Source organism: Myotis lucifugus, unplaced genomic scaffold (genome assembly GCF_000147115.1).
Source record: "Myotis lucifugus unplaced genomic scaffold, Myoluc2.0 scaffold_152, whole genome shotgun sequence".
Taxonomy (NCBI): Eukaryota; Metazoa; Chordata; class Mammalia; order Chiroptera; family Vespertilionidae; genus Myotis; species Myotis lucifugus.
In genome coordinates this window covers 1,825,700-1,837,927 of record NW_005871200.1, presented here as the reverse complement: position 1 = coordinate 1,837,927, position 12,228 = coordinate 1,825,700, and the positions used below count along the sequence as shown (strand labels likewise).

Sequence of the window (12,228 nt, the reverse complement as noted above, 5' to 3'; positions counted from 1 at the left end):
AGATTAATATTCTTTTATGAGGGAAATTTCAGACCTAGTCCTCTTAAATGCATTAATAGCTAACGTTTACTATGTACTTCCAGCATCATAATATGCAAAGTGCTTAGCACTTTGTGTTGTTTGTGTTTGAGACTCCCCTCACCCCAAAAATCTTTTATAGATCTTGTTTTACTTGATGAAAAAACCTACACTCTAGATTCTTTCATATATAGTTTGCTTGAGAGCCCATTAGATACTGTGAATTAAAGGCTTGGGATGTTGATGCTGGTTTTAATTTTAACAAAATTGTCTATTGCAACCCATCGCATGCTCCTTATAACTTTTTGTTGCTTTATCCTTGAAATGGATATGATATAAACCTTTGTTGGTGTTAAAAGAACCGATCAAAGACATAGTTATTTAAAATGATTGTTGTAATATAAAGTGACATTTTCATTTACACTTAAGAGACTACTTTAGAAACATGTTTGATGATAATAGCCTAGAATAATTTTAAAGCATTAATAATCCTGTAATTTTCAAGTCATCTATTGTCATTACTTTGAAAATAACATTAGCTATAGCCGGTTTTCCCAGTGGTTAGAGCGTCGGCCTGTACCTCAGTTGCTGGCTCAATCCTGGCCCAGTCAGGGCACATGCAGGTGGCAACCAAACAATGTGTCCTCTCACATCAATGTTTCTCTCTGCTCTCTCTCCCTTCTACTCTCTTTAAAAATCAATGGTGCCTAAAGAATCACATCTCCCTGTGCCCACAAAGAGGCTGGGTTTGACCACTTGATGTAGCCAATGGGACAATGGCAAAGAGGACGCAAGTAGAGCCTGGAAAAGCAGCTGTGCCCTATAACTTGCTTTCTTGCTGTCATGAAAAGAAATCCAGGCTACTTACTAGAGCAGGGGTGGGCAAACTTTTTGACTCGAGGGCCACAATGGGTTCCTAAACTGGACCGGAGGGCCGAAACAAAAGCATGGATGGAGTGTTTGTGTGAACTAATATAAATTCAAAGTAAACATCATTACATAAAAGGGTACAGTTTTTTGTTTTTTTAGTTTTATTCATTTCAAACGGGCCGGATCCGGCCCGTGGGCCGTAGTTTGCCCACGGCTGTACTAGAGGATAAGAGTGGAGCAGAGATGAGCCAACCTAACTGAGGCCCCTCTACAACCCACTGGACAACCATAAGACATATGAGCTAGACCAGCGGTTGCCAACTGGTGGTCTGCAGACCACTGGTGGTCCGCGAGGTCCGAAAGGTTGGTGACTGCTAAGCTAGACCATTTGGGACCGCTGAGCCAGACCCAAACAACCTACCAGCTAATTGCAGAACCACCTAACAGAGCCAAAGACTTGAGAATAGTAATAAAAACATTCATTCTTTTAAAGCCATTAAGTTTTGGGATAGTATGTTACATGGCAATAATGGATACAAACTACTTCTAAACAAAGCAAAGCTTCTAACATTCTGAACTTAATTTTATTTCAATACTAGAGGCCTGGTGCATGGATTCGTGCACCGGTGAGGAACCTCGGCATGGCCTGTGGGGATTGGGCCGAAACCAGCAGTCCAACATTCCCAAAGGGATGTAGTAGCACACGAAGGGGCAGGCGGCCGGGGAGAAGCCCAAGCCTAGGCCAGGCGCCATGCCGCTCCCACTCATCCTGGTCCCTCTGTGCCTGCTGCCGCTGCTCAGTAGGCTTGCTGCCACTCCACTGTGGTTTCTGCATGCCCGTCCTAGGGCGGTGCCAGCACGCCCATGACCAAGAAGTGACCGCGGGCTCAGGCCCAGTCAGTCCCGATGCCAGTAACAATCCCAGTCTGGATGGGGAGGGACGCTCAGAGTAGTGTCCGTGAGAGAGGCTCACGCCCCCGTAGCTGCGTTCGCCAGCCGTGAGCCTGGTGTCTGGAGCCCATCAGTCAGCTGAGTGATGCTCCCGCTATGGGAGTGCACTGACCACCAGGGGGCAGCTCCTGCATTGAGTGTCTGCCCCCTGGTGGTCAGTGCACGTCATAGTGACTGGTTGAACGGTCGAACTTAGACTTTTATATATATACTAGAGGCCCGGTGCACAAAAATTTGTGCACTAGGGGGGGGGCGGGGGTCCCTCAGCCCAGCCTGTACCCTCTCGCAGTCTGGGACCCCTCGGGAGATAACGACCTGCTGGCTTAGGCCTGCTCCCGGGTGCCAGAGGGCAGGCCCAATCCCTAGGTGCAGCCCCTGGTCGGGCTCAGAGCAGGGCCGATTGGGGAGTTGGGGCGCCATCCCCTGTCATGCACAGAGCAGGGCGAAACGGGAGGTTGCGATGCCACCCTCAGTCACGCTCAGGGTAGGGCCAATTGGGGGGTTGGGGCACCGCCCCCTGTCACACTCAAGGCAGGGTCGATGGGGAGGTTGCGGCGCCACCCCCTGTCACGCACAGAGCAGGGCCAATCAGGGGGTTGGGGCGCTGCCCCCTGTCACACACAGAGCAGGGCCCATCAGGGCGGTTGGGGCACCGCCCCCTGTCACACACAGAGCAGGGCGGATCAGGGGGTTGGGGCGCCGCCCTCTATCACCCACAGAGCAGGGCCGATCAGGGGGTTGGGGCGCCGCCACTCTCACACTCAGGGCAGGGCCGATGTGGAGGTTATGGCTCTACCCCGTCACACACAGAGCAGGGCCTGTGTGTGTGTGTGTGTGTGTGGGGGGGGGGGGTTGGGGCGCCACACCCTGTCACACACAGAGCCGCAGGGCAATCAGGGGATTGGGGAGCTCCCCCCTATCAGGCACAGAGCAGGGCTGATCAGGGGGTTGGGGCACCTTCCCCTGTCATGAACAGAGCAGGGCGGATAGGGAGGTTGTGGCCCCGCCCCCTGTCACACACAGAGCGGCAGGGCGATCAGGGGGTTTGGGCACTGCCCCCTGTCACGCTGATCCCGGTGCCGGGAGGCATATTCCCCTTTTACTACATAGGATAGAGGCCTGGTGCATGGGTAGGGGCTGGCTGGTTTGCCCTGAAGGGTGTCCTGGATCAGGGTTGGGGTCCCCACTGGGGTGCCTGGCCAGCCTGGGTGAGGGGCTGAGGGCTGTTTTCAGGCTGGTGGGTGACTGAAGCTCCCAACCGCTCCTTTTTTTCTTTTCTTTTTTAATTCTGGGCCAAGGCCTCGGCTGCTGGTTTGTTTGGGTTCTATAATTGAAACACTGTATCATCTCCAGCTCTGAGATCCTGGATGGCTGAAAGCTGGTTTCTGGGGTTTTGGTTAGCTTCTATATTTGTTGCAATGTTTCAAACTGCCAGCTCAGAGGCCGGCAAGGCAGGCGGGGAACGTTGGAGTCCTCCTTCACTGAAGCAAGTGAGCCTCATGTTCGCTTCCAGCTGCCTGGCTGCTGGCCGCCATCTTGGCTGGCAGTTAATTTGCATATCGCCCTGATTAGCCAATGGGAAGGGTAGCGGCCGTACGCTAATTACCATGTTTCTCTTTTATTAGATAGGATAGACTAGAGGCCCAGTGCACAAAATTCATGCACTGGAGGGAGGGCGGGGGGGGGGTGGTCTCCCTCAGCCCAGCCTGTGCCTTCTTGCAGTCCAGGACCCCTTGGGGGATGTAGCTGTGCACCAAGCATCAGGTGGCCAGGGAGGAGCCCGAATCAGGGCCGGGCGCCGTGCCACTTGCACTCATCCCAGCCTGCTAATGCGGAGTCAGAAGAGGCTCCAGCTGTGGCAGCTGTGCTCGCCAGCCATGAGCCCGGCTTCTGGCTGAGCACCAGGGGACTGCTCTTGTATTGAGTGTCTGCCCCCTGGTGGTCAGTGCACATCACAGTGATTGGTCATTCTTGTCGTTCTGCTGTTATGGTCGCTTAGGCTTTTATTATATAGATCCCAAATTTGTAAGGGTGAGCCTTTAAGCAATGTAACCACATATTATTTACACTTACAAGATTAATTAAAAGTCCTTGTTTTGGATCCTAAACCCTTTGTCTGATTTTTCTATATAATTTTTCATCCTGAGCCCTGACATTTTTCTGCAAGATGCCAGATTGAACAGTAATTTCATTTCTTTCTTTCTTTCTTTCTTTTTTTTGTTAATCCTCACTCGAGGCTATTTTTCCATTGATTTTTAGGGAGGGTAGAAGAGAGAAAAACATCGTGAGAGAAACATTGATTGGTTGCCTCCTGCACATGTCCTGACCAGAGCCCAGGTGGGGGAGGAGCCTGCAACCAAAGTATGTGCCCTTGACTGGAACTGAACCCAGGACCCTTTGGTCTGCAGGCCAATGCTCTATCTACTGAGCCAAACTGATGAGGGCTACAGTTGTTCATTTCTCTGAGTGTTTATTCCCATTCTTCCCACTTTTTGGTTATACAAATTCATTCAAGACCCAATGTAAAGTGCTTCCCTTTCCTGCTCAATTTTTAGCTAAATTAAGTAATTTCAAAATGTTCTAGTTCTCTTACATTATACTCTTATTATATTTATTACTAGATATTTTACTACCCAATACTGTTGCTTAACTATTAATATGTGCACCAGATTTTGTAAACTCTTAGAAGGAAGGGACCACTCCTTAATTCTCTACAACTCCCTTAGTACTCTTACATTAAGAGGAATTTAAATATCTGGTTAAAACCATTCTTTCCCTGGGGTTGCACTACTATCCAATGAATGTCTAGTGAAGGCAGTACTGCTAACACCTAAACAACACATTCGCATCAGGTGGGGCTCTGCTTTACCTTGGTGCAATTTTTGGAAAAATAAAAAATAAAATAAAAAATTTGGTTAAAATAAATAAATAAATAAATGTAGTTGGTTGAATTTTAACAAATCTTCTTGGCCAAACAGTCTATGTACATAGGGACCATTAAAATTTTGTAATGTGACATTAAGGGTGGAGAAGATATCTTTTTTTTTAACCCACTGAAATGTACTTTGCAACTTTCAAAACAAAAGAGAAACAATGAATCAAGTGGCTCTCTTGGAAAACAATACATAGTTAAAAGTTAAATGGGGTGTGTGACAAACATTAATGAAAAGCAAACTTTGAGGCTACTCACATACTGATTGGTTAATTTTAAGAACTAGATTTATGTGTGGGAATTGAGGAAAATATGGTAATTTCTCAACCTTGACAGAACCTCAAGGAAAATAAGTACAGCAGCAGTTTCATATAGTATTAATAACATACATTTTTAAAAATCCATGGCTTTGCAGGTCAATAACATAAAATATTATGAAGAGAAATTGCAGAATACATCTTCTCTTCCCCCATTTTAATTTAGACCCAAAAAAGTGTCAAGAAGGAGAGGCAAGCAAAATTTGGCAAAAAAATTTCCTTTGCTAAAATAGGTAGAATGTGAAATTTACTATCTCCAGCATGCAGTCATACTAATTATGAAAACTTGGAAAATTATTTCCCCTGAGCATTACCTAAACTTTTCAAATTTAAATGACTTATTATTCCCTTAATACCTAAAGTAATTATCACTAATTAACAAGAAAGCCATCTTTTTCTTGTGATTTGAAGTGTCCTATAAATTAACTTAAGATATCCTCGAATATGCAAAAGACAAATGTCTAGTTTTTTAGGGAAAATGTTCAAGCATTTTCAAAATCCTTACCACTATAAGTAAAGCTAGGCAAAACATGTAAATAAAGGAATCAACATGTATCAAATAGATGAAACAAAAATATACACAGAAATATTTTAACTACATAATTTAAATACTCTGTGGCTCCCTAATAGTTTTAATTTGATTTTTGTTTCTTATACTAATAAGGCACTAAGAATAGTTAATATGGTACTAAGGTCTAGCAAAAATCGTACTTCCTCAGTAAAGCGTTCTGATACCCCAACCTGAAGTGCTACTACCTACTTTGAACTCATTGAAATTACCATACATAAAGTTAAATTATTCCTCTAAATCAGGCGTGGGGAACCTTTTTTCTGCCAAGGGCCATTTGGATATTTATATCATCATTCGTGGATCAGACAAAACTATCAACTTAAAAATTAGCCTGCTATATTTGGTCAAACATTTAATTAACTCACCCCTAATGCTTTGGCAGGGCCAGACCAAACGATTTCAATTGCCTTATAGGGCCAGACTTTCCCCACCCCTGCTCTAAATATTCACCAATAATTAACTAATTAATTAGACACAAGCATAGACTAGAATTATACAATGTAAAACAGAAAGCTATAAATTTTACATGGGTGGCTATGGAATGACCTCAAAGACACTATTTTGGGGTTAAAAACAAAATACAGTGTATAAGTACGTCCTCATCTTTAATTTTTTAAAATATATTTTTATTGATTTCAGAGAGGAAGGGAGTAGGTTAAAGAGAGAAAAACATCAATGACGAGAGAATCATTGATCGTCTGCCTCCTGCACGATCAGGGATAGAGCCAGCAACCTGGGCATATGCCCTGATCAAGAATCAAACTGTGACCTTCTGGTTCATAGGTCGACGCTCAACCACTGAGCGACCACAACTGGACTTTAAATTTTTTTTTTTAAAGAAGAGCAAACTATTTCTGGAAATACGCATTCAAAACTATGAGGTGATTATCTTTGTGGAAGGTGACTGGAGGTCTAGCGTGGGAAGGAGATGAAGTTTTTGTTGTACAGCCTTTCTTGGTGTTTGAATTTTTAAAAGCCATTTCAATGTACTACATTTTAAAAATAGAGAAAAGAAAATAAAGCAAGTTTATTAGTTAATGGTACACACCTTTTGGCATGTCTTCAACTATCACCCTGAAGTGATATTTAAATCTTCCCTCATTGTTTTATATACCACTAGCTTCTTCTGTACCTTATATCCCCTGCTAACATCTAAACCAGTGGTTCTCAACCTTCCTAATGCCGCGACCCTTTAATACAGTTCCTCATGTTGTGGTGACCCCCAATTTCATTGTTACAAATTGAACATAATTAAAGCATAGTGATTAATCACAAAAACAATATATAATTATATATGTGTTTTCCGATGGTCTTAGGTGACCCCTGTGAAAGGGTCGTTCGACCCCCAAAGGGGTCTCGACCCACAGGTTGAGAACCGCTGATCTAAACCTAGTCCTTGCATTAAATGCTTTTTAAAAGTACAGAATTAAATTATATCAAAAGGTCAAATCTCTGTATCAATTAGGACAATAATATGCTACCCTCTTTAACCTAGAAAAAGTGAAATGTTTTAGTAATTGCTTATAATTCCTGCTAAGGAAGTAGAAATTTTCTTGACCTTGCAAGCTCAGTGTGAATTTAAATATGGTTGAAGAGCGTTTACCTGGACCTGTTCTAGATTAACTTAATTTCTTAATAAAACTATATTATCTTAACATGAAAAGAGCATAGTAATTAAAAATAAACCTCAATATATTTTTTCAATCTGTTCACTGTTTCTCAAAAGGGCACTGTGGGTATTTAGGGAGAGGGATAAATTTCAATGAAGTGGAACTGTCCTGTTCACTTCAGAAAATTTAGCATCCACGACCCCCACTCACTGCAATGACCAAACAACTGACCCCACATATTTGCAAATGCCCTCAAAGAAAGAAATACAGAGGGAAAAGTATTATGTCCAGTTGAGAAGCACTGCTTATACAAACTAAACTATAAAAAGTTTAGGGATACACACACACACACATTTCCACAACTGCAATTCAATCTCTTAAAACAATGATCAGCCACCAGAAGATAAACGACCAGTAAAAGTCATAACTCATGTATTAATCAACCAGTCACCCAGCCCAGTATATAATACTATCAACAAACATCATACCTCTCCAAAACATCCTTCTTTGACTAATACAATGGCTGAACTTTTTAAAGGAGTATTTATTTTAAAATCATTTTAGAACAATTCTTCTGTTGGAATGCTGTTTAAATTTCCCCCTAAAATAACCTTCCATCCGCTGTACTGCACTCATTTCAGAAATAAAAGACACTGCCCTAGCTGGTTTGGCTCAGTGGATAGAGCGTAGGCCTGTGGACTAAAGGGTCCCAGGTTCGATTCTGACCAAGGGCACATGCCCTGGTTGCAGGCTCGATCCCCCCCAGTAGGGGACGTGCAGGAGGCAGCCAATCAATAATTCTCTCTTATCATTGATGTTTCTATCTCTCTCTTTTCTTCTCTGAAATCAATAAAAAATATGTATTAAAAATGAAAGAAATAAAAGATATAAATCACAGTTTACTATCATTATTTGTCCACTGTCCTCCAGAGAGTGTAGGCTCCTTGAAGCCAGGGACACCATGATCATGCTTGCCTGGCCCATAGTGTAGGAATTCAGTAACAACACTGAGTGGGTGAGTGAATACTGGCCCAGTCTCATACAATAAATAGTCCAAGAAGTTCCAACTACAATCAATTTTTAAATATAGTAATGATCCTGAAACAAGTTAAGAAATTACTTTAAGAAAACTAATAAGTCAATTACATTATCCAGATTAAAACTAGCTTGTAAAGATATAAGGAATTTAAGGATTTTTGATTGCCACTTCAAATATGCCCATCCTCTACTTCCTTCCCCTCCTCCCAATTAAGCTTTAAGCAAATCTATAATAATAAAAGCATGATATGCTAATTAGGCTGGACAGCCAAACGAAGCTGAGGCAAGCCACTGCAGCTGCAAGGGCCAAGCCCCTTGCACGAATTTTATGCATTGGGCCTCTAGTCTGTAATAATAAAAGTATAATATGCTAATTAGACCGAACATCCTTCCTGACGAAGCCGTGGTGGCGGGAGCCAAGACAGAGGCAGCAGAGGCCCCCAGCTGCCGCCGCGGTGGGGGCCGAGCCCCTTGCATGAATTTCGTGCATCAGGCCTCTAGTGTTGATATAAATAAATAGGACATGCTTTTAGGAAGCAACCCAATATAAAGATCAAAATAATCATGATAACAGAAAAATTTAATGTCTTTCATTGCCTTATTTTTCAAAATTCAAGAAATGTTATCCTGCCTCATTCAAAAAGAAAGAAAATCGCCCTAGCCAGTATAGCTCAGTGGATAGACCCTCAGATTGAAGGGTCCTGGATTCGACTCTGATCAAGGGCACATACCTTGGGTGTAGGCTCAACCCCTGGCCCCAACTGGGGCACATGCATGTTTATGTTTCTCTGTCTCCCCACTACCTTCTACTCTCTCTAAAATTAATAAAAATATCCTCGGGTAAGGATTAACCAAAAAAGAAAAGAAAAAAAATCAATAAATTAGAAAGTGTAAGCAACTTCTATTTTTGTAGGTTTCACTTTATTCGCCAGAAATTTGCCTTTTGCTGAGGTAAAAATTCAGAATGTAAACTAATTCATTTCCAAATAAATGCAACAAATGATGATTACACAAGCACTAAACATCAACACTTATAGTCTATTAACTTTAAAGCCCACTAATTCTGACATTCATTCATCTTTGCCTTCTTGAAGTATTTCAGTTTTACAGCAAAATATTAGATAGAAAAACATTAAATGATAATCTTAAGGTTAGGAACAAAGATAATTTCTAGCTCCTAGTATTTCTAGCACTGCTTTTAGATTGCTTCAATAAATTCTATAATTGTTAACCACTGTTTTGCTCAACTCATATCAAAAGGTTAGCCCTAGCCCATTTGGCTCAGTGGATAGAGCATCAGCCTGGGGACTGAAGGGTCTGGGCATATGCCTGGGTTTCGGGATCAGTCCCCAGTAAGGGATGTGCAGGAGGCAGATGATCAATGATTCTCTCTCATCATTGATGTTTCTATCTCTCTCTCTCCTTTCCTCTCTGAAATCAATAAAAATATATTTAAATAATAATGGCCAGGATCCAATTTTAAAGAGAAACTTCAAGTTACTTTCACTTGACAAGATCACTAACAAATAGGTTACTTAAAAAAAAAAATTACAGAAAATGTTCTAGAGGGGATCAAACATCAGATACACTCTGTACCTATTCAAATAATGGAGATCACACTTTCAAATACATTTAAATTATTGTTGGATTTTAGTGCATGAAATCTTTCATTATTTTTTGAAATCCACAAACACAGCATTTGTTTTATTACTGTTTCATATAGCACTGGTCAATAAAAACAATTTATGTGTTGTAAGACTAATAACTTAAAACTAACACAGGAAATTACTTTCTTACTGATAAAAAAAATTTTATCCATTTAAAATGTTTTAGAAGTGATAACTTTATGATGTTGCACACCCTCAAAAAAGTCCAACTTCCATGAAATTCCATTTTCCCAGAATTATTAACCCTACTTATAAATATTGCTGGCCAAGAGCATTTACAATAATTATGCCCGGCCAGCGTGATCCAGTGGTGGAAGTCACAGTTCCATTCCCAGCTGGGGTACATGCCTGGGTTGCAGGCGCGATCCCCAGTGTGGGGCGTGCAGGAGGCAGCCGATCAATGGTTCTCTCTCATCACTGATGTTTGTGTCCCTTTCTCTCTCCCTTCCTCTCTGAGATCGATAAATATATATATATAAATATAATATATAAATATATATATATTAGAGGCCCGGTGCACAAAAAATTGTGCACTCGGGGGGTCCCCTCAACCCAGCCTGTGCCTTCTCCCCAGCCTGGGGACCCCTCCGGGGGGTCGGGCCAAAGCTGGAATTAAACCTTTCCTTTTGCCAGCCCGGGAGTTCTCCAGGGGGAAGTCCACTTGCCAGCGGGGAGCAGGCCTAAGCTGCAGTCAGACATCCTTAGCGCTGCTGAGGAGGCGGGAGAGACTCCCGCCACCACCGCTGTGCTGGCAGCAGTCAGCCTGGCTTGTGGCTGAGCAGAGCTCCTCCTGTGGGAACCCTGTGGGAGTGCACTGACCACCAGGGGGCATCTCCTGCATTGAGTGGCTGTCCCCTGGTGATCAGTGTGTGTCATAGTGACCAGTCATTCCCAGTGGTTCTGCGGTTAGGGTCAATTTGCATATTACCCTTTTATTATATGAGATCTTTATTTATTTATTTATTTATTTATTTATTTATTTTAAAAAGAGTATTTACAATTAGCCTTAAACCCATCAGGACACTGTAACCTGAAAAAAATGTCTTTCAGCAAAGTGAGACTTTAATACTTTTCACTGATTAAAAAGCTGACCTAACTTATAAATGAAAGACTTCCTTTTTTGGGCATCTTACTGAAGTATATTTTTATATCTAAAGTAAGCCTTTATATCTGAAAGGCCAATTAAGAATGAGTGGGCACTACCAGGTTAGTGAAATTTGCAAATTCCAACAATTCTTTCAAACTAGGAATCAAAAGAATGACAGAATCTCTAATTTTGCCATAGGTATTCACCAGACTTATGTTATCTTAGGGAGCTTTCACATGGCCTTTACATCCTCTTAGAAAATCACCACTTGATCTCACAAATTTTTTTAAAATATATTTTTATTAATTTCAGAGAGGAAGGAAGAGGGGGAGAGAGAGAGAGAGACATCAATGATGAGAGAGAATCATTGATTGGCTGCACCTGGGGATCGAACCTGCAACCTGGGCATGTGCCCTTGACCAGAATCGAACCTGGGACCCTTTAGTCCGCAGGTCGACGCTCTATCCACTGAGCCAAACCGGCTAGAGCTGATCTCACAAATTTTAAGATAATTAACAACCACCAAATAATTAGTGGCAATAATGTACATACAGCAATGGAGAATTTTTTTGGTATGGTATCAAGTATCCCTGATCTTATAAATGATAAAGGAAAGATTTCAGAACTTGGAGGCTAGGAATTGAGTGAACATGTAATCTATTCTGACATGGTAAAAGGGTCATTGTTCCACCTTGAATTCAGTATCTTTCCAAAACAACTTCATGATACATTCACAAACCAACTCTAAACATGACCTGGACAAATCGTCTTTTTCCTCAAGAGGACAATCCAACGAAAATCTTCACCCCAGCCAGCAGCAGCTCCTTGAAATTTCAGACATAACTGGAGGTTTTGTAATCAAGTCCAAATGTAGACACACACACACACACACACACCCTCCGATTTCTATCAAAGCGTTAACAACATTCTAAATCCTGGCTAGAGCGCAATTACTGGAAAGCAGTGTCCTTATGCAAGAGAAGGGAAGGTCTGAAACTGACAAGCGCACAGGTCCGCAGAACCTCAATCCTCTCGGTTTCACCAGGAGGCCAAAGAGGGAAGGCTCCAAGAAATGGGGGGGGGGGGGGGGTAAGAAAAGGTGTGTGTTTTTTGGGGGGGGGGGGGGGTCAGAGGCCCCTTCCCCCCCTACAAGGGGGAAAAAAAAAA

General features: G+C 42.4%; 1 protein-coding gene and 1 non-coding gene across 2 annotated transcripts in view; one reads left to right on the top strand and one right to left on the bottom strand.

Annotated features, from left to right (window-relative positions):
* Window positions 1-12,228, bottom strand: part of ZNF292 (zinc finger protein 292) — a 90,275-nt gene that overhangs the window by 73,944 nt on the left and 4,103 nt on the right.
* Window positions 4,604-4,729, top strand: LOC111827349. The gene has a single exon (XR_002830856.1). It is a non-coding gene; the product is annotated as a U4atac minor spliceosomal RNA (small nuclear RNA).